A 22,101-nucleotide genomic window follows, 5' to 3' on the forward strand; every position below is an offset into this window, starting at 1 on the left:
TATATATATTTTTAAACATCGAACATTCAGATTAAAATGAACTTTACTGTCATATCAATGAATTGATTATAACACAAATGTTCATAATAATGTATTATGTCAATTTTTCTTTGGTGTGCGATGAGAACGGTTTCATAGTGCTATAAAACCAAATAAATTTCTTATAGTTTTCTTAAATTTAAGTGGTTTTATTGCTAACCTATCTTTAACATTTCTTCGTATTTTACCTCAAATAGTTATTGTTAAGTTTGACAATTAAAGAGCTTGGAGATCACACACATTTAAAAAAAAAACCCCCCGATGTATCTCAAGTTCAAGTATCACTTACCTATATAACGTCATTTCAGACAGTTGATTTTTTTTTTGCATTTTCCCAGCAATCAGTATGTAATGATTGTTCCTTTTTTCTCGCGGAACTGTCTGAAGAAAAATAATACATAATTAATTGTTAAATGAATCTCGCCTGACAAGCTGCAGCGTGCGGTTACATTTTGCATAATAATTATTTATCAAATGTCACTTCATCTCGGAAAACATTCCACATCTTTTATTGACCGCGTAATGCTGTCAAGCTGCATGGCCCGTTGACAGCTGATGAACGGAAAATGGCGTAAAATTAGCCTAGATAATCACCATTCCATCATGGCTACTTGGCTAGGTATCTATTATCTATTAAGTTAAAACAATTAATAACATTGCATTGAAAGTTATAGTGGTCACGTATCAACGATTTGGCGCCATGATCTGGAAGCTGCTGATTGTACGACAGTATGCAGACACCAGGAAAATTGGACGAGATGTAATTGGATGACGGTAATCTCGGTACCGCTACAGATGAATGAAATGCATTAAGGAATAAATATGCGTAGTGACAAGTGGCCGTCTGTGAAACCGTGGTTGATGGGTTCGAATACTGTGCCAAAATAAACTTACTAAGATATCTTTCGTCATAGGGGTTGAAGTCCAATAATTGAGTAAATATGGGTATTCAGCAACATGCATGGCTTGTGGTAGTGGAAAACCCATGACATAGTTCATCTAGATCAGGCCTGGGCAAACTTTTTGGAGGAAAGGCCACATTAGGAATATGAAATAAACGGCGGGCTGCAAGTAAAATATTAATAATTATCAGGAATTTCAACATAAAAAAATAATGATTCTCTAATAAGTAGCCAACAATTTAATGAGAACAATGAAACTGCTTCACGTTTTTCAAGATTTTTTTTAATTTCAGATGTTAATTTTGTTCATCATCGATGCTTGGTCGTAAAGAGTTTTTATTGATATGTATAATTTAAGATGTTTTTTTTTCACATAATATGTAGGTTGATCCAGAATAACCAATCTTTAAGTTGTTCGAATTAGTCCGAATTAAGAATGTTGGAAATTTGCAGATTTCTTCTCGACAGTGCAATTCATATATATTCAAATAATATTTTTAAAAAGGCTTTAAAATGTAGAAAAAAGTAAACGTTTTTTTTTCAGAAATATGTACGATTAAAGCTCGTGGGCCTACAGTCATTTCTGCTGGAAAATTTAAATTTTTTTATTAAAAGAAAATATGTATATCTAAATAAAAATAATATTAAGTATGCAATCTTTGTAATCTATAAAAGAAACGTTAAAGAAACGAACCATCAGAAGACTAAAAGTTTTCAAGATGTGTCGATATATGTTCAGAACTTACTGAACTGAACACATTACACAATGAGGAGCTTTTAGACAAGCTAGCCAGGAAATTCTGCCAAGTGCAGAAACGCTGTCTTAAAAGCAAGGAAAGGTAGAGGGTAGAAGAAGCATTGGTAGAAGAGTAGTCCCTTGACTACATAATCCCTGTACATGTGTTCTAATACGATTTACCCAGAATATATATATGTAGGTACATAGTTAAATTTTATTACATAATCCAGCTCCGAAAGAAAAACGTATTTAATACAATATTAATTGTTATGTTATTGGTAAAACTTAGTTTTTATTGTGTTTAATTAATGACATAACCTAGCCACAAATTTAAAAATATATGAAACGAAACAATTCTGTACGCAGTTCACTAACATAACCATAATAAGTTCATATATGTATGGTTTATATATTATTATGAGACTGAAATGTGTTCAGAGTGATATCTTGAAGCCCTACGTCATCCATCATAAGATGTCTCGGAACATAATGTTACCAATCTCGAAATGCCGGGCGAGTGTTTGACCTCCCGTCCGTTGCTATTGGTACATACATTAACAGCAACTAGTTAAATAATAAATAAATATTTAAATAAAATTTCTATTGAAGATATATTCAGTTACACCATATTATAATTATATAGTATTAAACGACGTAGTTATTTTCTGATACAGATTTATAGAATGTTAGTTTAAAATAAGATTTTGTTTCGAATATGTACCCAATTGTATTAATTATTATTTTCTCATTTAATAAAGCAAAAAAACTAAAAATGTTGCATATTAAAGATAAAGTTTACTGTGTATTCTCTATAAAACCTTTTGAAACATGTTTTAGTTTGACGTAATTGTCACTTTTCTATACAACACAAAAATAATAAAAACCTATTATAAACGAATCTAAAGCTCTATAATAAGGGCTCTAGAAAGCTCTATATGCCTACAAAATAAGTGGATCAGGTACCTACCTTGCAAAATATTATCTTTTGTACAATTTTAAAATATTTTTATTTATTTCTAATATGATTAATACAATCAATTCGTTGCATACGTGTTTTGGATTTGATAACAATTACAAAAATATTGTTTATCAATAGAATCATTTTTTGTCATAGTACCTACTTTATTTCTGTTGTTTTTTCTCATATTGATTATTTAACATACAAACGAATGCATGAATTAGAAATATCACAGTACAACTTATAATAATTGAGTTGCTAAGGACTGGACTGATACAAGGCATTGGTGAAAATTTTAGGTCAATCGACTTCAAAATGTAAATTAAACATAATCCATTCACAATAATTGTTTTTGAATCACTTTCCACAAAAAATATGTTTTTTGTGTTTGAAAGAGGACAAGTCAAGTCAAAACATCAAATTACATACGGTTGTTATGAAAATAATAACGATATTTTATAAATCATATCCTTGAGATAGAATATGTACCCCTAGGTATATTAGGAATGCAAAGGGTATATTTTTTAATACAAATCAATGACATGTTTAAACCCTGTTAGATGTAATATATGTATGTGGTGATGTAAATCGGGATCTAAATCATTTATATTGTAATGGTGGCTTATAATATAGCACAGGCAACATTTTCATAGAGGTGACTCAAAACCTGTGATAGACCTCCACGCACACTGAGAGTTTAGTAGGTGTTGTGAAAATGTTCAAATTCTTAGCATATGGTATGTATGTCATTTTGTTGTTTTTGGTATATTTATCTGTTTAACTTTTTAAGTTATATAAACCGAAAGTAAATAATAATAATTAAAAGATAAAAAAACTTTTTATATACCATGTTTTAAAATTTTTTGTTGAATAAACTTGACAATTCTATGTATTAATAATTTAGGACAAATAAGGCAATTGTCAACAAATCATTTTTTTGCTATTCTGCAAAAAACAAACAAAAATATAGAATACTGAAATGTCATTTTGATTTCCATAGTAACGCACGTATATATAATAATTTAGTTGCTAGGACCATCCCCTTAGCAACCAATAATAGTGGATTGGATTATGGATTTCTTCCAAAATAACTTTTCATACAAAACAGAATTAACTGAAAATGAATTCAATTCTACTTAAAGATGGCTAAAAGTATTAAAAGAATATATTGGCATCGTGTTCCGATATATTCTAAAAGTTTTAAATGTCTAGCTAGTCGGAAAGTTAGTTAAAAATCGATTGCAAGATTTGTACTGGGTAAACAACCACCGGACAAACAAGAATACGAGCTAAGAAAAACGTGGTAAAATAGGTAAGTAAAATTAAAGGGGACGATATTCTAAATCTTCAAGGGCGGCACTTTGCCTAGAGACGTCACTGATTATACCTATCAATATGGCAATAATTATTCTATTTTTCTTTTATTTTTAGATAGGGTAACAATGACTAAATATTAAAACCTATTTTAATTTGGTTACCCCAGATCTGGACCACCCCTATCAAAGTGTGTTATCGACAGCGTTCATCTCCAATGTGTTTTGTATAATTGATCCACGGCATCGGGTTTAATCGGCATATCTCGTGTCTCCGTCGGGTCATCCGATGACACGTCAAACTTTATACTGTTGTTCTTTTGTTTTAACATAAATAATAATAAATTAGCGGCTCAAATTTAATTGATAACAGGTATTCGAAATTCGAATACAATTTTACCGTTGCCTTATTAAATTAAAAAGAATATTTTAAATATTAGATGAGACCGTGGAAGACAATGCTGTAATAGGTACTAAAGCATGTAGGTACGTGAACTTAATGAATCAACTTCGTTTAAAGAAACCTCAAAATTATATTTTTACTTTTTTCAAGCGTGTTTGATCCTAATAAGATCATACGTATTATGGGCCTCCACAGAGTAGAGGTTTGTATTAACAGATTTTGTTTTTACGAAAAATAGATGTCAGCCACTTTGCTCAACCTATTAGGTCCATACTCTGACTCATACACAAATTGAAAAAACAATATGTGTACTTTCAAGAACGAGGATTTGAACCTGGGATCCACGAAGTTATAGACCGACGCTTAAGCTGTGCGGCCATTGTGGGTCATATCTAATCTACAAATTATATAGATAAAAACCTGGAAAAAAGGCTGGATCGAGTCGGACTCGAACTAAAATCTTCCACTGTCTACAAAAAAAAAACGTGTCCGGAAATTAGTACGTATGCAGTTCACCGTCTCATACTTCACCGTGAAATGTTGTATCGGAAATACGAGATAATGTCATATATTAAAAATCGTCCAACCTCTTTAGGTCGTATTATAGTAGGTACTGAGGTAAAATAAATGTCTAATAAAACACGGTTCACAGGAAGCCAGCGGCAAAGAAATTTTGAAAATAGCCGATATACTGGATTATTTGTTAGGTTAGGTAACTATTTATTTTCATACTTGAATTCATGAATTTTGCCAAAATCGGCTATGAAAATTGAATTAATATTCATATTGAATCTAATAAAATTGGATCACGTATGCTATACGGTCATCTCTTTCCGATAAGAAAGCACATGGCGGACTGTGTCACGGTGAAATGTAATACGAACAATATAATCTAACCAAAAGAAAAATAATGATTTTGTTAAATTTTTAAGCTTTTTCATCTTCCAGTTGAGAATATTTCCTTCAGAATTAGATCGGCGATATTTTTTTCTGACCTCAGAAAACAATATTTTTAATTAGAATAAAAAAAACTAATTACTTTAACTTTTCAAAGAAAATCGATTCAAATATTGAGTAGATCGAAACCAAGAATTAGATTTTATAAAGAAGAAATATTAATCGTATATCTTTAATTATAAGTCAGGGTGTTAGAATTAATGAATATCTTCAAGATACCGACCTAATGCTATTTGGAAACATATATAATGTATTTTCATAAAGGTAGCTATTGTGATTATTATAAGTAATATCCAGGAAGAACATCAAATCGACATTATTACATTGAATTGCCTTTGGCGTCTTATAGCACATAGTTATAAAATATTTGAGAGATTTAATATGAAGTAATTTATTACAATTTGCTCGCATTGATGTACGCTAAACAATAACCGAAAAAAGCACGCATCGGCTACTGTACGAATACGACAGGAGTCAATAACCATTCGATATTGATGCACTCTAATTAAAATATACATTATAACTAAAACAAGAAGATAAATAAGTACTATAATTGAGTACGACGATAGTGTACTAGCTACACGGAACAACTTCTTGAAAGTTTCAAATTTTGGTTTTAATATGAGATATACTAAAGTACAAGTAAAGTGGAGGTAGGCTGCAGTGACATCCCTAGACAAAATACGTCCCCATTTTTTATACAGTATTTTTTATCAACCTTTCATGACTCCAATATCTAATAAACTCTTGTATGGATACATTACTAACGAAATATATGGGTACCACTAATACATACAAAATTAAATTTAGATATAAAACAGTGAATAAATATACCCAAATTATAAGGTCTAAGGTTCTATGCGGTTGATATTTTACTCACATTTGGTTGTACCATTAAATTTAACAATACACAGATTTATTATTTCCACACCGTTTTTACTATGCAATTATTGTAGGCATGTCAACAAAATAATTTTAGCTATGTCTATATATTATACCAAATGATTCTCCTCGATTTGCCGCCCTTAGAGTAACTGCCGCCCCCAAGCGACGCTCAATCTGCCTACCCTCACGGAACGTCACTGGTAGGCTGTTAAGATCCGGCATAAATAGTGCACGCTAAACTTTGTCAGTCAAACGTATCTGTTTTCATTGAACAATGTATAGAAAATGTTCGTTAGTTTTTAAAATTCAATTAAACCCTATCCGATCGAAGTCAAAGTAGATATGTACAAGAATATTTTTTATCGATTATAGTTTAGAATAAGCGGGGATTAATGAAAAAAAAAGCCAACACCATCTGTATTCTTAAAAAGTGTGCACTATTTTTGTCAGATCGCTATAACATAACATTACTGAACTATTATGGTTTTGTTTTAAGCAGAGATTAATTAAATTTTATAAAACCAGCACCATCTACAGAGTGTATTCTTAGTTCAATGAAAACAATAAGTTAGTATGACTGACAAAGTTTACTGTGCACGATTTAGGTCGAATTTTAACAGCCTACCTCCAACCCTCGACACTGTTGAATATGCTTATCTAGTGCATTAGAATTTATTTGAAGCACCACGCTTACCTTTTCTATTCCAGATGTAATTTTGTTAAATAAGTAGGTAATAATTATTAGATATAACAAAGTTCGGAATAAAACTGAATCAAAATTGATTATAATAAGACAAAGAAAATACATTTAAAAATTTCTCAGTGCAGATTTTAAAGTTCGTACATAGCAATCAATAAACAAATAATTACAAGATAAAAAAAACTTTTTATATACCACGTTTTAAATTTTTTATTGAATCATATAAACTTGACAATTCTATGTATTAATAATTTAGGACAAATAAGGCAATTATAAACAAATCATTTTTTTGCTATTTTGCAACAAACAAACAAATATAGAATACTGAAATGTCATTTTGATTTCCATAGTAACGCACGCATATAATAATAATTTAGTTGCAAGGACCACCCCCTTAGCAACCAATGATAGTCGATTGGATTACGGATTTCTTCCGAAATAACTTTTCATACAAAACAGAATTAACTGAAAATGAATTCAATTCTACTTAAAGATGGCTAAAAGTATTAAAAGGATGCATTGGCATCGTGTTCTGATATATTCTAAAAGTTTCAAATATCTAGCTAGTCGGGAAGTTAGTTAAAAATCGATTGCAAGATTCGTACTGGATAAACAACCACCGGACAAACAAGAATACGAGCTAAGAAAAACGTGGTAAAACATACGTTTACTTAGAGAAGATCAAATAGATATTCGTTTGTTTTTTTTTAATCTTGTATAAAATGAGTGGATAATAATATCAAAATAATGCATTTTGAAACGTTAGATATAAATATATAAACACAACTGAAAATTCCCCTTACAAATTTAATATATTATTATAATAATATGTAGACACCAGTATACAATATTATTATATCGTATATATTTATATATATATAATTCAAAAGTAAGTATCAACTCGTACCTATCAAATATTTGATAATACATAGTAGGTATATTTATTTTATCTCAATGCTACGCGGCCATATCCTTCCAGTAAAACAACTCACGGTGAACTGTGATACGACTAAATGTAACACGTACGTATCCACTATGAATATCGACTCCTGTAATTCTATGAATTTGTACTCATATCACAACTTCAGTTCAAATCAAAAAAACCGGCAAGCTTTTGTAGTTTTTTGTGAGTGGTGAGATAAGAAGTCCCGAGTTGGCTCGCTTTGAAAGCGGCCGCGGTGTGTGGCTTGTGATGGACCGCTATATTGAAAGAGACAGATGAAAAATGCGAGTTTAATTGATGCTATCGGACTATTGATGTGATAGGGCTGCCGTATTTGAATGCGAGTCAGTGGGAATTAATGTAATAATGAAAAAAAGATAGTCTTCGATAGAAATTATAGCTAAATTTGATTGGTGACATTATTTTAAACTAGCGTTTTCACAAAGAGATTGATTGGTACATTTGAAAGGGTAGCAAACAGTGGCGGTTTTTCATAAAACAAATTTGGCATTCGCATATTAATCACAATAAATTAGTTTCAAAAACTAATAAAACATTTTTAAAAAATCATTCGAAGTGTAAAAACGTCCTAGTGGAGCATTAAGACAGCAATGTTCCAATTGTATTAGATTCAATAAGAATAATAATTTGATAACCTAAGACAACGAATAAGTATATAAATCCAAAGAGGTAATCCAGTCGCTGTTTTAAGTGTTCTTGAAGTATGCAGGGAACTGGAAGTGGTTTTGTGTAGGTATATTTAGGGAAACTTAGTAATTATATCAATAGTTTTATAGTTATTATAATATTGGTTTATATATTATATTATGTAAGTACTTGTATAATTTAATTTATTTTACACCCTTTGCCACTTATCGTGTTTTACTCTTTTATTATTATTTTTGTTTCTTTATATATTTTTAAAATTATATTCTCTATATAATTCTCAATGGATACTATGTAATAATATTATGTAACTGTTTGTTTGCGAAATTTTTTGTTTGTAAAATCAATTTGATATTGATTGGTTTACAATATTTGATGATAATTTTGTCATTATTATCATATATATTTTGATAAGCATGACTTGATACTTGACGACATACCAGAACTTTATATACATATAAATACGATATTATTGTATTTCTAATTTACTTACCTACTTATTTTCTTCATTTTCTCTTGTATTCCGGTTATTTTATTTAGACATGAATATTATCTCAATTTAACGGCACAAAACGGCCATTTATTTCCAAAACAAGACCTAACGATGAATATTATGATACTGCCAGCTGCGTACCCAGGGAACACTGAATTAATGGGAACTGAAATACCTAACGGGTGTGAAGTGACAGGCAACCGATCTCGAGTGCGGAATAATACGGGAAAAACTTAAACACGTATTAAAAATACGTCATTCTAAGCTTGTTCTTCGTTCTGAAAACTGCTCTCGGTTTATGAACTGACGCTTATTCAATATTGGTGTATTTCAAGGTTGCAATACACTATTTTTTCACGTCTATTCTAGGTGTTTCATTTTTGTAGGACACTCACACCCTGCTTCAAAATGTAGTCTATTTTGATATAGCCTATCAGAATTATATTTATTAATTTGTTCTGTGTGTGTGTACCATTCTGCAATCGTTCAGTTTATCTACTTATTTCATATTATGTATTATTAAAGTACGTATACATTTTCTTTAAAAAAAAAACCATTTCTTAAGTTGCTTTATCAAATTTTATTAATACTAATGAGTCGATATCAAAATACAATTTTCTGTCTTTCAAACATTTCTAATCGTAAATTTTGGTGTGCACTACTGAGTAGAATAAAATTATAATAATATACGTTTTCATAATGTTAATTAATTATAATATTTCTTTATGATATTTTAAATACTATAAAACCTCTTAGAGTGAATATTAGTCTACTAATATACTAATATACCTCATTATGCAATCATCTAATCCCCTACTAATGACATAATAATGGAATGCTATAATGGATTGAAAAAAAACGCACGATAATTTATTTATTTCATACGAGTGGATTCGCATGAAAGTCAAAGGAAGATGAATATGTGAAGGGGCTATGTTTCATGTCGGATTGTTTGAAGCAATTAGATCGCTATTCAGTCCATAGGAATTTGATATGCCGCATTGCATCGTAGTGCCTGATACGATCTGTGAGCCATCAAGAAATTCGCAATGATATTAATATATCTGCGAGATATTCAAATCTTTGCATAAACGGTGGAATAAGCTTAAAACACACGATCTTAGTGCAGTGCTTTTAAAGCTATCAAATAAGCATTATATCATTATTTATATATATGACGCGCGCGAGCCTTAAGCGTTGGCCTATTACGTCGTGGGTCTCAAGTTTGAATCCTGGGTCTGACAAGTAAACATATTGTTTTTCAATTTGTGTATGAGTCATAGTATGGACCCGATAGGTTAAGCAAGTGGCTGACATTTATTTCTCGTGAAAACAAAATCTGTCAATACAAACCTCCATTCTGTGGAGGCCCATATGATCCTATTAGGATTGGACATGGTCGAAAGAAAAGAATATATTTGACTCAGTGATATAAGTACATTGATATTTTTCAGTGATGAAGGGTAGAGTCAGGCTGTTAAGATCCACCATAAATAGTGAACACTAAACTTTGTCAGTGGTACTTGTTTGTTTTTATTGAAATGAGACTACAATTTACAGATGGTAATAGTGAGTTTTTAAAATTCAATTATACCCTGCGAAAAGCAAGTCATAATGGATAATAGTCAAAAAATACTGTATAAAATATCTAAAATTATGTAATTAAATCATACATAACTTTGGACATTTAATAGATGCAATAATATTTTGTATCTATTAATAATTATAGATTGGTTAGGCAGGGCGGAATGAAATTAAAAAAATGAACCGACAATTTGTGTTAGTTATATGTATTCTCAATCCAACGAAAACAAATAAGTATCAATGAAAAAATATCCAAAACATACCAAAACAATTATGGTTTGATTTAGGCAGGGTTTAATTGATTTTTAAAAACTAACCAATATCATCTGAACGGCATGTAGTCTTTGTTCAATAAAAACAAATACGTATGATTAACAAAGTTTATAGCCTAGTCATTATGACTGTAATATACGTGTATATATAAGTATATAATGTCAATATTATGTAAAACTAACCAATTATGATCCCTATCATGCATATGATATTTTACCAAAACCGTCAATAAAACACCGCATTTTGACTGATCCCATTCCTGGAAGGCCGCGAAATACTATCTTTAAAGTGTATACGGTGGAGCGTGGAGCTACGGGATGCTAATATAACCTGGAACGACGCAAGAAGACTGACGATCGACAGGCATTCTTGGAGGCACTGTGTGGTGTCCATATGCTTCAGCTGAGAGGCGGACATGGCCGAAGAAGAAGACGTTGACCAACAACTACTATACGTAAAAACTCTGTAAATACAACCTCCGCTTAGCGGAGATTCATAATTATTTATGTTCCGTTTACAATCAAACATGGTAATTTATTTTATAATTAATGCATTATAATGTGTTTTGTACAAGACGTATTTCAAGCAATTGGATCATAGTACCTTGATTAGTCTGAGCGATATTATTTGTTGCCTGGTATAGTAATTCTTGTATTTAAAAATAATTAATGTTGTACATAATATATTTATTTTCTCATGAGTGTTTTAAAAATTATGTATGTTCAATAATTAGAATGATACATTCTTAAAATCTTGTAAATTATTCGTTGAATAAAAGAAATAGTTAATTAAAATTATTAGCATATTCAAGTGAGTTACAACAGAAAATATTGGAGTGATCCGTGACGTCGGTTAGTACGTAATTAAAGTAATAAATACTTTAATTTAGAATAAAAAAACCGATCGCCTACCGTAACTCAATTTGGAGAGCGCTTATGAGCAAGTATTAAAAAGGCCAATAGTTAAAATTTATCGCAATTAAGCATGGCAGTCATGCATGGTGCTAATGGACAGGGCGCGATTCCTGCCGGGTGTCTTACTTTTTTCGAAAAAGATTTTTTCTATTGGCTATATTATTTTTCCATGTGTGTTTTCAAAATCGTGTATGTTCAATAATTAGAATTGATTTATTTATTTTACATATTGTGGACATTACAAATTATAAGTTTAAGACGTACACAACATGACATGAAACAGTATTATAAAGAAGAAAGAAAAAGGAAAAGTAATAAAAGGGATAAAAATGAAAATATAAAAAGAGCACATAATATAAACATACAAACGCAGTGAAAATACAATTATACATATATAATAGTTCAAAGAATACACCGAGTTAGCTAAGCAGACCCTATTTTAACAATTTATAAAATAACGTCTACATAAACTCATCCTCATGCAAGTGGAATGTATCAACATCCGAAGCAATTTGGTTGAACATAGTTATCGCCCTCCCAATTGGCATTACCAGTGGCAGGTTGGTTCTGCACCTTGGGAGAATAAACAACTGATGCTCCCTATTTCTAAGATAGTTCATCAGGGACGTATAGTACATTCTTAAAATTTTGTGAATTATTCGTTGAATAAAAGAAATAGTTAATTAAAATTAATGTTGCATAAATTATATTAATAAAATTATATATTTGGAAGAAAATAATGCGTGAAACAATTTTTAAAAATCGTTCATCACATATCATTTCTACCAAAACTTTTTTTAAATAAATTCATACCTAGATAAAACAAAATAGGTGTGACTATTTCGTGCGGTGGGTATTAATTACCAAAATAGATTTTTTAAAGTCAAAACTGATCTGTCGGCACAAAGTTCCCCCACAATTAAAATTTCAAACAATAAACGCTCTTATAAGGCTTCGCTCTGAATGTTTAGGGAAAATACAGAAGGTATTTAATTATTTTTCGATGATTTTATTTAGGTAAAAAATGGGCTCACAAAATCGGTAGCCCACACCGCTTAGTAAAGAAGTGGGTACAAAATGAGAGGGTCTCTACTTCTGCTTAGTATATCAAGTTTCTCTTATTTTTTTATGTAAAAAGTTTATAGGAGATACATGATATCATTTTTTATATAATATTTATTTTGTTTTATTTAAAAACATTAAAATTCGAAAAGTATATTGTACCTATCTTTATTTTTTATGATTATTATTAAAATTATTACGTTCACATAGCATTATAACTTTCTCGCCAGGGAACTCAGAAATAATGGGAACTGAAATTATACATAATAGGTAAGGCGATAGCAGGTAACCGACTCGAGTAAGGAAGAATCCGTGTTAAACTTACACACGTGTCAAGAATACGTTCTACGTCGAATACTGAAAACTGCTCTCGGTTTATGCATTTACGCTCATTTAATGTTGGTGTATTACACACACTATTGCACGTGCATAATGCGTGCTGCATTTTCGTAGGACACTCACACATTCAAAAGCCTGCATCAACATGCGACGTATTGAATATAGCCTATCGGTATTCTATTTATTATCTGTTCTGTGCTTCTCGCAATACTCAGCTTATTATATAAACATGTGAATTTGCCAGACCCCGAATTTGAACCCGGGACCCACAACATTACAATCAGACACGTTACCGATAGGCCATCATAGTCGTGAAAAGAGTAAACAGAGATGGTTTTTTTTAAAGATTGGTACACTAAATAATTGTACCGGTTTTGTCCACCTCAGAGGGACATTTTTAAGTTTGAACTTTGGAAATTGGTACAATAATTTAAAGTAAGATATAGATACACGTCTTCAAACGTAAAGCAATGTCAAATTTACCGTAGATACATCATCAATGTGAATCGAATGTGATATTATGAGATTACTAGAAAAAATTACCTGGCAACAGCGTCACCTGTCAACATTCTTATCGATGCACTCAATAATACTATTTAGCTGACAATAATATAGTAACCAAAGCAATATAGGGTAACAATATTCATAGGTAAAGAACGCGTTGTTTTGAATACCAATATAGATTGGCCGATGATGCGCAAAAGAAGGATGCAAAGTGAATTTTCTATTATACTATCGCGCAACAAAGATGGAAACTATATAAATAGTTTATGCGTCTCTGGTAGATAGTTAGACAGACGGATAAATGAAGATAAATATTATATAATGTAATGGCATTTGTGTTCAATTATAAATTTATTAAAAATACCATAATCTAATCTTTGGTTTCATGATACAAGAGAACATGACAAAACAGGACAGCGACAAAACAGAACATGATAAAATAGAAAGATGATAAAAAAAAACATGACAAAACAGGACAGTGACAAAACAGAACATGACAAAACAGAACGATGACAAAACAGAACAGGACAAAAGAGAACAATAATACAACGGAACATTCAGGGGAAAAATAAAACATTCATTTTCATGGAATCTATTTATTAATTAAATACTTTTAAAACTTAGGTTTATAAACGAAATATATAATTATAAATATTTAATGTTTTATTTTTTTTAAATTTTTAAGTAAAATCATCAACTGTTATAATATAGATAAGAGATAGTCACAATAATATAGTCATACCCTTAATAATTCAAATCCCATATTCATTAAAAATATATATATGAATATCACTGCGGACTAAAATAGTTCAGAGTACTTACAGTGACTCGAGATAACAACAAACAAAGTATCAGGTGTATTCGAAATTTGAAATATTTATATGCAACAAAAAATACAAATATTTATATGATCAAAGTAACCCGTTGCCTCCCGTTTCATTTGATATCGCAAGATAAAAAACATTTTTTTTTATTAAAATTACCCGTTCTAATCCAGTTGATATAAAAGGGATGACACTGAAAAGTAATTTACGAGAAATGAGCGATCGCCTCAAAAATATTATAAATAAGTTAAATAGAGTTCTTTTATTATAAAGTATGTTTATTAATTATCTCGTATTCAGTAAGAAAGAAAAGTAAAAGGCCCTATAGTTTGAGGTGGGCGCTTTTAAAATAAAGACGCAAATTAAAAAGTAGGTACTTTAAATAAAAATGACAATTATAAATATCTATTTATACATTACAGTTTATCTAAAAATGCATTGAGGGAAACGCACATCGATAGTTGAATATCACTTTATAATTATAAAAATCTTATAAGCTCTTATTAAAAATCGTATTTTTTACACTTTTCTTATTAATTCATAGTTTATTTTTGAACGTTGAAGATTATAAAGTTTTCCATCAATTACATTATGTACGATAGGTTTTATACCATATTCTAGATATCAAGAGATTATAAAATACAATTAATAATAATATCTTATTATTTTAGTTTTAGGCATAAAGTCCACAAAAGCAAGCTTGCGGGGCGCTCGCGCATTTTTTATGTGAATTATAAAAAATACAGCGTAATCAAATACGCCAGCGCACACTGGATTTGATGACGCATTGTGCCCGCCTGCCCCATGAGTCACCGTTTTTCGCTTCTCAGCGATGCAAATTAACAAAAATAAAACGTAGTCTATTCATTGAACACGGCAAGCAAAATCACGTTCCTCGAAGCATCGTCAATAGACGGGCGAGAAGCCATTATTTAAGAACAGTGAACTCTTTGTTTAGTTATTGCGTGTCCGATATTAATTACAAGCCCTGAGAAATTTAATAATATTTTTATTGCTTTGTTATGAGAGACGCTGATAATAATAATTATTTTGTGCTCCTTGAGCCCCTTATTACATAGGTGAAGGGTAATGCGCGGGTGGGAGGGGGCCTACTCAGTAGTGAGCGCACCAAACGCTTTTTTGGTGGGCTTTATGCCTTACAGACCGAGTGACAAATTGAATACTACTTTTAATTATTTAATACATTATTATTATCGCTCAAGTCACGGTAGCGTATTTATAAATTTCTCTAAACAGCGGCAAAACGCAAGAGAAGCGTTTCGGGTTTCAACTTTAACCCACATCGGGTGCCTGTCAGCAAGTATCAAATACAAGAGTGCAATTGTATCAATTTTATAAAAATAAATAACTATAAACAGGCACCCAACGTAAAAAAAAAAATGCACATATATATTAGGTTTTTACATGAATGTTTTATGTACAAACTTAGCTAAGTATACTTAAATATAATTTGATCTGTTTTTTAAGACTAAGTAGACATAAAAACTACTGGAGAGATAAATATTGCTAGTTACATTAATTGTGTGATGAATATAATCAAATTATTGATAAATTTCCATTGTCTATTTATCAGTTGTTCATATCGTTTATTTTAGCAAACAGCTTTCTTATTATTTAATAAGATTTGCGGTATATCCTTATATCACCGCGCAGAGAATTTTTACGTTTACCAATTTCCACAACCTATCAAATAGTACAATATAATAACAAGAAAACGTCTCTCTTGCGCTTAAAGAATGAGATTGGCGAGACAGTCAGAACTTTTGCGTTTAAGGGGGGACATGCTCGTCGTAGGTCAAAATTGAGTTTTTTTTGTATTTTCAAACCATGATCCTGGACATTTCTTAAACGTTGTAGATAATCTATTTATATAATTTTGAAGCCTTATTATCTTTTATAATTATTTTAAATATTTGATGACTGCATAAAGTATTTTTATTACATAAAATAGTATTCTTTTAAACCTCTCGCTCTAATGTTTTAGAATATAGTCATATTTCGGTACATGAATGTGCAGTGGTGTTAAGATTTTTTACATTTATTAATTATTAAACGCATTTATAAAATAATGAGTATAATTGATGACGAGATAATTTTAGTAAAATATTTACGATAAAAAATTATATTGATAATCTCTGTGATCCCAAATTTTACAAGAATTAGGCATTTTATTATTCAAAAAATTGGTAAGATTAACATATTTGAAGATAATTCTAAAGATACTTATTATAAGCTATGCCTTTGACCATTCAAGTGTGATAAATATTTTACGAATAATGATTGCTTTATAATAATTATTGACCTAAGAATAAGGTAGTGTTTTTTTTAAATACGCCATTTCTTTTGTCATCCCCCAGTGGTTAAGCTACAACATACGGCCGTAGCCATAAATTGACAAACTATAATTGAAGTAGGGAGTAAAATTATATTAACGCGCGTGTTTCAACATGTACCGCTTAAAAAAAAATAAAAAAAATTTCGGTTAGGTACATGTTCAAACACGCGCGTTAACATCATTTTACTCCTTACTTCAATTATAGTTTGTCAATTAATGGCTACGACCGTATGTTGTAGCTTATTATTAATTTCTATTTATTAATTTCATTATATATATAGACAAAATATGACGTATGCAATATAATACAATTTGATGTTTTCTTGTTTTTTTTGCTATCTATAGGTAAATGATATATGTACGTGTTCGAAAAATTGTGCACATGCAGTTCACCGTACCATAGTTTACCCTAAGTTGTTGTATAGGAAATATATGTAACATTGATATAAAATTTATGAAAACCTAAAAATACGTAATAATAAAAACCACCTTAATATAAGGGAGTATAGTTAGGTAAGTAAATTAGAAAAAAAACATATCGCAGATATTTATGTAGAATTACGAATGATTCAAAAGTAGGTAAGTACGTAGGTGCTCTATAAATGCTCTAAGAATACTGCACTTTTTAAAATCTCAATGTTATACGGCGAACTGCATACATACGATTAACATGTAACCATAATATATTAAGTAATCTAAAATCGATAAAATAATATATTTTTTAAATAAATTCAAAGACAATAATTAGTACCTGCGTGATTCGTAATTTTTTAAATATAAATGAATAATTTTGATTAAGTAATTAATTACTGTTACTGGTGAGGTCAAAAATATTTAGTGCCGTATTTAAAAAAAACAAATATTAAGCTTGCTGTAAAAATAAATTATCAATCTACTTGTCTATAATAATATTATATTTCACTTTGATGACAAGTATTAACAGAGTAAGTAGCCACCTAAGAAGCACAAGGTATTTCATGCATGGTTGCATCTATGTGGTTTTTTTTAGAAATTAAAACAATATCTACCAAAACTATGTAGATATTTGATGGTGAGTTTTAGAAAATTTACCATTGGAGTTTGCTTTGTCGGTTCAATCTCTTGTAATGAAAATTATTCATTTTTATGGACCTTTAACTTTTCCACAATACTGTGTAAAATAAATTTAAATTTGTATGATTTCGCTTGGTTGTTGAATTAAACGATTTTGAAACTATTCACGAAGCAAGAAAATTGTATAGAAAATAGTATAAAATAGCATAAATCAATATCATATACCTACTTATAATATTATCCCTAGGCTTTCTGAATGAAAAAAAAAACATTTTTTACAATAAAAATTTCTACGAAGGATATTTTAATATATTGTGGAAACTCCTTAAAATGATGACAAGTATTTTGCAAAAAGCATGAAAAAGGTTTTAAATGACATTGTGACTATTAATATGATGTCATTAATTGATTATTGTGAACTTTGACTGTAGTGCTAGTAATTGCACATAATCATTCTGAGGCTGGTAAAAATCCATTTTTTTACCATAAACATTTATACGAAGAAATATTGACCAACACCACCATGCTAATTATTTACACATGGCAAAAAAGAATTCAACTAAAATAGAATTTTATTTGGTCAGCTTTTTAGCTAAACGGCACTGTGTACAGCTTTTAAAAATAAATAGGTACCCAGCATTTTTTTTTTGATATACCAACGATGTTTATTTTTAAACCATAGTGTTTCACATACAAATTTCACAAAAGAATTGAATTAATTCGCATTCCACACTGCACAACTTGTATCACACGTACTTGCCTACAAAATATAATATATAGTGGCAATTTATTAAAAAAATTATGACAAAATAAATATTTCACAAAACATGAAAAAGGTTTAATGGAAAGTTTTAGACAGTTTAGTTGGAGCGGAGCTCAGAGTAGGAGCACGGAGCAGTGGAGCAATGTGGTTTTAACCGGAACAGGAGCGGAGCCGGAGCATCGAATATTTGTAATTCGCCACTGATTCGGGTGTTTTTTTTTATTATTCTTAATTTGTCGTCCTAAAATCCAATGAGAATATTATATTTGTCACTTTGCAACACTGAAATTATTAGAGGCAGATACTGAAAGACGATTTGTTGCCGGTATTTTGTTTACCTAATACAATTAATAATGAAAATTACTAATAAATAAACCTTATTTTAAAACTACTAATTGTTTATTTCTTTAATTCATATAATACCGATTAATTTTTACCCGGAGCGGAGCTGGAGCGGAGCAACTCAAAAAATGGTCTGCTCTAATCCTCTGATGACATTGTGACCATTTGGGTGTCTTCATTAATAATTATTAATAATTGTAAACTTCGACGGTTGCTAGTAAATTGAACATAATTTCAATGAAATATAATAAAGTGTTTGTGTGTTACAGAATAATGATTGTTGCGTATTGAAATGAATGGCAATAATTTGAATGAAATACGCAATTTAAAATATTCATGTATTGTGAATATTTTATCGCAATGCATTCGAAAATATTTAACTACTAGAACTACCATCGTAATTCGCAATTCCGTGCTACGGCCTTGGTAGAAACATGTCGTTTACTTACAATCAGACCGAGAGAATAACTGGACTATCTGCTTGCCATTAATATTTCAAATTAGAATATGTCAAATCACCTGATATGCCGTCATATTTTTTTGTAGAACGTGGCATCCTGGGAAGAAATCAAAGTTTCCTGCCATACAAAAAAAAAACTACTTTAGGTATGTACTCACGCATCTACCTACTGTCCGATGGTGATTTGAGATCATCTTTAGCTGTCATGCGCACATACTTGTTTAATACACAGGTGGGCAAAGCGTCGCAAATGAAAGCGCTTAGAAATAAAAAAATAAATAATTAAAATATTTTTCTATTACGAATTTTTATTGTTCATTTATAAATTTCAGACAACGTTCACATTTTAGCATTTTCTAAGATCCTAAGAATATGGGCCTCCACAGAGTGATGGTTGTATTAACAAGTTTTTTGTTTTTCCAAGAGATGGATGTTAGCTACTTGTTCAACCGATATTTATACCGATATACCTACTATTTATATTATGCAGTTTTATGAAATCTTTCATTTTCTTAAGTTTTATTGTCGAAATCTTTCGTTGAGTGAAATTACTATTTACTTCACTTCACACTAGTTTTTTTGTTGTTGTTAATGATTCCCCATTGCAGTTTATTCTCAGTTTAAAATAAAAAAATAAAAATACACACTGTTCTACTGAAATATCTCAGTTTTTCACTTTTCATAATTTACCAACACCATATTTTGTATTATTTTTCTCTTGAAAAATTCAGAATTATGATACCGTGAGTTATGACATAAAATTCCATCAAGTATATGAATGATATCTCAATTAATATACTTTTTTAATTTCGTCTGAAATAAATAAATACTGTATTAAAATAAAATCTGTATTCGTTTACCCAAAAACTTCATTACAAAAGAAAATAAGTAAAAATATAAATTATAATTTACAATAATTCTCTTTCCTTTATATTTGGATTGTCATACAGCGGGAGAATATATCATCTGAGACAGCATATGCCACGGAATATGATAATGTATCAGGTAGTACAGGTAAAAAAATACATAGGTATACTCAACCTACATACGTTGTTAGCATTTTACCTACATACGAATTTTGATATATATAAAAAATGTATAGACATCGGAATAATAAGCAAAAAATATTAACATATGTGATGATAATTAATAACTTCCGCTCTTGTCCAACTCAGCCAAAGAAAGAATAAGATATCTATCCTATCATCTTGCATTTTAAAACAATTTATAAAGTGTATATAAATATATTTATATACACTTTAAAACAATTTATAAAGTGTATATAAATATATTTATATACACTTTAAACCAATTTATAAAGTGTATATAAATATATTTATATACACTTTAAAAATATTTATAAAGTACTAATAATGTAAACTCTAATGGATTTATGTTTTCTAGTATTCTATTTGAGTTAGTTTTTGCGGCCTGGGTTCTGCATTTTACCATCTTTAGGCACTATGCGCACTCACTAAAGCGTAAATTACATTGAGCTTCTTTACTAGCTGTTTGTTGGCGAATTTTAAAGCGGGTGATTCAGCTACTGCGATTTGATGATTACACACAAAACTTTCCATTCGCTGAGAAGCCACAAGCCAGCGACTATTTTGATAGAACGTAGTTCGTTTTTTTACCGGGAGGTTGCTACTGCGCTCTACTGCGCAGACGCAGTAGGCCTACACGCCGGCGTGTAGCTTGTAAAGTTGACCGGCTTTCAACTTTTCTCGTTAGAGTGTTTACAACCTGCTTGTTAGCTTGTTCGATGATTACACTGGGTGACTTTACAGGCAGATTGTAAATTCGCCAACAAACAGCTCGTAAAGAAGCTCAATGTAATTTACGCTTAATATTAAATCTACACTGGCAGCGAATACAGTGATTTTTGCTTATATGATACATTAATACAATTCATCTTTCTTTTGACCATTTCCGATCCTAATAGGATCATAATAATATGTGCCTCCACAAAATGGAGATATGTATAAACAGTTTTTTTTACGAGCAATGCATGTTAGCCTCTTGCTCAATCTATTAGGTCCAGACTCTGACTACAAACACAAATTGAAAAACAATATTATGTGTATTCGCCAGACCTAGGATTTGAACTTGGGACCCATGAAATTATAAGCTAACGCGTTAGCCGCTTGGTCATCGTGGCTTAATACAATAAAAGAAGGTAAAAACCGTATTATCTACAAAGTTAAGGATTTTTGGTAGGTATAAGGTTTTTTATACTTTGCAATATAAAAACTCTGTAAGTATATTATTATATATAATTATTAGCCGCGTGTTAATTAATATCGTACTATTTTAATTTTTATTCAACGAATAAGACACAAGATTTCCGAATATAACATTTTATATAGTGAATAAGCATTTCATGTAACAACTACTAGTTAAAATCGTGGTAATTATGTGAGGCACCCGTAGTTTAATTGGTAAAACGTACAGGCGCGAATCGAGCAGATACAGGTTCAAGTCCCGTTAGGTGTCGTGTTTGTGCATACTAGTGTGTATATGAATGAAATGTTTTCAAAGTAAGTATGTATATTCAATATTTATATATATTATATAATATGGTGTACAGTGCGATACAAAGTAAATGATACAGAGTGAGATTAGGTTA

This window comes from Rhyacophila brunnea, unplaced genomic scaffold, assembly GCF_057557595.1.
Source record: "Rhyacophila brunnea isolate RB1 unplaced genomic scaffold, BYU_Rbru_1.0 scaffold_12, whole genome shotgun sequence".
Classification (NCBI taxonomy): domain Eukaryota; kingdom Metazoa; phylum Arthropoda; class Insecta; order Trichoptera; family Rhyacophilidae; genus Rhyacophila; species Rhyacophila brunnea.